The sequence below is a fragment of the Mus caroli genome, chromosome 3 (assembly GCF_900094665.2).
Source record: "Mus caroli chromosome 3, CAROLI_EIJ_v1.1, whole genome shotgun sequence".
NCBI classification, from domain to species: Eukaryota; Metazoa; Chordata; class Mammalia; order Rodentia; family Muridae; genus Mus; species Mus caroli.
Window position 1 is genome coordinate 98637730 of NC_034572.1, and position 5903 is coordinate 98643632.

A 5903-nucleotide genomic window follows, 5' to 3' on the forward strand; every position below is an offset into this window, starting at 1 on the left:
GAAGGCCTGGACCATCATTCACCCTCAAAATCGACACATTGGGAAACAGTGTTTTCCTGAGATATTTTACCCTTTTGTTTGGTTTGGTTTCTCTGTCCTGGAACTCACTCTGTAGACCAGGCTGGCCTCGAACTCAGAGATCTGTCTGCCTCTGCCTCCCAAGTGCTGGGATTAAAGGCGTGCGCCACCACTGTCCGGCGATATTTACCTTTTAAAGACAGGAGGTTAGCGTGCACACTGGCAGGAAAAGGTACCTGCCAGGGAGGAACAGGAATGTGCACCTCACAGGACCACACCCATTTTCCCTTTCTGCACTCTCTTCAGGACTGAGAAATGATTCACCTTTTAAACTCTCCTAATTTCCCTGAGGTTCTCCAGGAGAGAGGAATCACTTCAGGAGAGCAGATAAAGCCAAAACACTGGTATCATTTACATGTCTGCTTAAAGGCTGTGGGATTTTTTTTTTTAAATCTATTCAGTCCAAAGTTCACCTATTTGAAATTGACCACTGAGAGTTGGCCTCCTGTCTAAAGGTTTAACTGTAAGCAAACAATCTAGAAAAAAAAATTTATTTTAAGATCTTGTTTTTGATCAGACTGTTCAAAGAAGGTCTTAAGTGGGTGAAAGTTCAGTAGGCTGAAACAATAGAAACATTTGGGAGTAGAATATGGCCTGACTCACCCTTCATGCAGTGCCTTCGCTCGTCTTTGCTCGTCTCCTTCATGAGACAATATGGACAGAATTACATCTCAGAATAATTCTTTTGATCTTTAATATTAGGAGAGCCAATTAAAAGATAATGTGTCCAACACTTGGGTTGGTCTCCACCTGGCAAATAATATCTCAAATCGTCTTCTGTGAATAAAAACAAAAGGAGAGGCTGGAGAGACGGCTTAGTGGTTAACACGACCGGTGCATAAGATCCAGGTTTAGCTCTCAGAGTCCACATGGTGACTCACAGCTGCAGTGCTCCCATTCCAGAGATTTGGATACCTTCTTTTGGCCTCTGAGGTACCAGGTACATATATGATACACATACATAATGTAGTCAAGTATTCATACACATAAAATAAAAAGAAATCCTTTTTTAAAGGGAATCTGGGTATGGTGGAGTATTCCTATAAATCCCAGATGTTTGGGAGGCTGAGGCTGGAGGATCACCGGTTTGAGATCAGCTTTTGCTATATATGAGACTCAGTCTCAAAATTAAAAATCCTAGCATGGGGGAAAATTTTTCCCAGTACCCAATATATTGTATCATCTTGCTTAAGATTACTATTATCAAAACCACTCGGTGCCTCTGATTAACTAGATTTTTGAGACAGGGTTTTTCTATGTAGCCCAGGGAAGCCTCAAACTCAGCTACACTGACTTCAGTCTCCTAAAGGTATGTGCCACCAACCCAATCTATGGTCTTACTTTTCAACCTTTGCTCTAAACAATAGAAAAATGAAGTAATCCTTCATTAATGAGCTTCTAAATAAGGAGAAACTCAAATTAATGATTGCTTCAAGCACGTGAAGGCAGTTACACGCCCAAGAGTTTGCTGATGAGATTCACTAAGAACAGTCATTGCCCTGAGCTATCTGGAAAGTTCCAGATTTTGCTGGTCTTGAAGTTCAGAAGTTTCTCATTTTAGAAGATATCATCTTAGCCACAGCCTCTGTCTCAGTTACTCATTTTCTTAGTGACTTTTCTACAGCTGTGATAAAACACCATGACCAAGGGAACTCATAAAAAAAAAAAGTATTCGGTGTACAGTTCAAGAGGGTTAGTGTTCACTGTGGTAAAGGGAAGCTATGGTGGTAGGAACAGCTGAAGGCTCTCATCTTAATTTGCAAGGAAGGGGCACAGAGGCAGAGAGGGAAGAAGGGAGGAAAAGAGGGAGAAAGTACACAGTGAGAATGAGACCAAATAGTCAAACATGCAAGCCTATGGGAGCCATCATCATTCAAACACATTCCACTCCCTGGTCCCTGTGTGCTTATGGCCATATCATAATGTAAAATGTATGTATTCAACTTCAAAGGTCCCCACAGTCTTCCAGTCTCAACACTCCAGTCAAATATCACCTGAACATGGTGACACATATATTTAACCCCAGCATTCAGTGGGCAGTGACAGGCAGATCGCTGAGTTCAAGGCCAGCCTGATCTACAGAGTGAGTTTCAGGACAGCCAGGGTAGGAATGTTCTTAGGATGAGAACAGAAGGTGACCATGTTCTTTGGCAAAGTATCACAACAACAGACTCTCGTCCTATGGCTAATATTCTTCTCTGAAATCTCTGTTTCAGAGGAGACCTCGGAGACTCTGGGCCTCCATAGTCCATAGTGCTCTCAGCACTACTGTCTTCCAGGATCCTACAGGGCTGGCCCCTTAAATCTTGTTTACAGCATTCAACCCTTTCCCTAGTCCAAAGTCCCGAATCTTCCACAAAACAGCAGGATCGGCCTGTTACAGCAATGCCCCACTCCGTACCAGCTGCTGTCTTAAGTTACTTTTTTTCTGTTGCTATAAAGAGACACCATGACCAAGGTAACTTATAAAAGAAAACATACTGGGCTCACATTTCAGGGGATTTGGAGTCCATGATCATCTTGATGGGGAGTATGGCAGTGGGCAGACATAGTGTTAGAGCAGTAACTGAGAGTTATATCCTGACCCACAGGCACGAGGCAGAGAGTCATGGTGGTAGAGGGGGGAAGAGAGATAATTAGAAATGGTGTGAGCTTTGGAAACATCCTAGCTTTCTCCCAGTGACCTTTACCCCAGACACCTCTTTCAACAAGGTCACACCTCCTAATCCTTCCCAAACTGTTTCATCAATGTGGTCCAAGTATGCAAACATATAAGTCTATATCTAGGGGCCATTTTCATGTGACCCACCACATGCATCTCTTTTCATACCAAAACAGCCTGAGCAAGGAAGGTTTTACTTTGGGTCCCAATTTGTTTTTTGTTTTTCTTTTGAGACAGGGTTTCAATGGAGAACTGACACTAATGTTGTCCTCTGACTTCTACACATTTCTGTGGCTGGAATATATCTTTACTCACTCACTCATCAGACACATACACACATATACATATTAAACATACACATCATACATACACATACATTTTGAAGGTGGGGGAGAGCTAGGGAGATGGCTCAGTAGATAAAGCCATGCAAGCATGAGGATCTCAGAACCCAGATAAAAGCCAGTTAGGTTTGGCAATTACATGGAAAGCCAGCACTCAAGAGGCAGAGACAGGAATGCCCCAGGGGCAAGCTAGCAAGCTAGACAAGATGGAGTCCTTGAGCACTGAGTTTGGGGAGACATCCTACCCCAACAAATGAAATGGAATACCATCAAGGAAGACACCCACCCAACATCAATTTCAATTCTCCTTTTTGTTTTTGTTTTGCTCTTTTGAGACAGGGTTTCTATGTGTAGCCCTGGCTGTTCTGGAATTAGTTCTGGACAACCAGGTTGTTCCCAGACTCACAGAGATCAGCTTGCCTCTGCTTCCTGAGTGCTGGGATTAAAGGTGTATACCACCACTCCCCAGTTTATGAGATTTTAATAGGAAGAGGTATTGGGATATACCACCTGTCTTAGTTAGGGTTTCACTGTTGTGAGCAGACACCAGGGTCAAGGCAACTCTAGTAAAAACAACATTTAATTGGGGATGGTTTACAGGTTCAGAGGTTCAATTATCATCAAGGTAGGAGCATGACAGCATCCAAACAGGCATGGAGCAGGAGGAGCTGAGAGTTCTACATCTTCATCTGAAGGCTGCTAGCAGATACTGGCTTCTAGGCAGCTAGGACTAAAGTATTAAAGCCCACACCCACACTGACACACCTACTCCAACTTTCTAATAGTGCCAATCCCATATACAAACCATAACACCACCCATTCTGAGTTATTCCCTGTTGGGTGGAAATTATCGGTTCTTCCCAGAGCACCTCTCAGTCACATGCTGCCCAGCAGGCAGCAGCTCCACTTGGTCTGCCTCTCAAGGAGCCACCTGGGCACAGCTCTTCTGAGGGTATTGCTCTCTTAGATGTGTCTAGCAAAAGAGTGAATGTGAAGCAAGACAGGTGGTCCCTTATAGACTCATCCTCTTCATATACTTATGGCACGGGACAGCACAGGTCTACAAGATGCAGTGAATGTGTGTGTGTGTGTGTGTGTGTGTGTGTGTGTGTGTGTGTGTGGTGTGTTCACCACAGAACCCACATGGAGGTCAGAAGACAATTTTGTGGAGTTGGATCTCTCTGTCATCTCTACATGGGTTCCAGGACTCAAACTAGGGTTATCAGGCGAGCACATTTATCCACTATCCGATCTCATTGGCTCTATAAGGTGCAGGTGTATGCAGTCACTGGTTTCTCCAGATGCCACTCTCCTGCTGTATTTTATCTAACTGCTTCACCCTGTTATGCTACTGGCCCGGCCTCTGACTGCATTTGAGTTTGAGACCCCTGAACCTAAGCCCTTCTAATTGCCCTGGGACACATTAAAATACTTTACTCCTTTTAAAAATGTGCTGCTTGAAACTTCAAGTCACAGGCCACTCCCTTAGCTACTCCCAAAACACATGAAAATTTTAACTGTCTATTTAAGGATCTAGGTCAGTTCTTAGAAAGGCTTATGGACTTAGAGAGCCCTTGAACTACTGCAGATGGGAGGGAGAGGAGGGGAGAGGAGGGGAGGGACTCCGCAGGCAATAATCACGTTCTGAGTGACTCCTCAGCATCTCTTTTCCCTAATTCTCTTTACCAATAACTCCTTCAGTAATCATTTAGTTTAGTTATTTTTAATTTTTGTCTGTTATGCCTTAAACTATTTTCATTTATTCAACAAATAGTTATTAAATCTTGACTGTGTGTCAGGCATATGCACCGGATATTAGAAATAGAATAATAAAACAAAGTTCCATCTTTCACGAAGTTTTAGTCCAGTAAAGGAAACCATTAAAACAGCAACAACAACAGGGTCTCAAGTAGCCCAGGCTGGCCTGAAACTTACACTGTGTAGCCAAGAATGACCTTGAACTCGTGAGCCTCTCTTCTCTACCTCTCAAGTGCTGGAATCTTAGAGGTCTGTGCCACGATTGAGGGCTAGGGATCACACCTGGGACCTCACGCATGCCAGGCAAACATCAGTCAGGAAACAATTCCAGTAGCCACAATAGACCGTCTGAAGGTTTAGTGCATTCAATCCAGTCATATGCTGACGGTTTTATGTATTCTGGCTGTAACTCAGAATCATCTGTCTTGCACATAACCTTACACATACCTCTTTAATGTAATTAGGAGATGTTTATCTCGGTGCAAGTAATTAAATGATGTTAAATAGATACTTAGTAATAAAATGTTCACCTGTTAACTAGTCTGTGGGTAATTGGCTCAATGGCTGGGGAGGAATGTTAATGGCATCACAGTTAGCAAGTGCTGGCCTTATTCCATGTACAAATAAGCTAATACCTCTTAGTCTCATAGCCACAGACTGCTTGGCTAACCCCAGCCGGTTCTCCTTCAGATGCACTCACTTGGAAACAAGAGAAGAGAGAAAATGACATATTAGGAACAGATTAGCATTGTTGATAAAAGGAAATAACGTTTATATCTTGCTGATGGCTTTTAATGAGCCAGAATGACCAGTGGTGTCATTACAATTGCTGTGGCTCAGGGCTCTCCAGTCCCTTTTCACCATCAGTCGGTAGGTTCATAAGGGAGTCTCCCCCAACCCCCACTTCCCCCGTTTTCCTTCCTTCTCCCTATTTACCTTCCTTCTTTCTCCCCTCTTCCTCCTTCCATTCCTCCTGCATTCTCCTTTCCTTCCCTTCTTCCTTTCTTTCTTTCTTTCTTTCTTTCTTTCTTTCTTTCTTTCTTTCTTTCTTTCTTTCTTTCTTT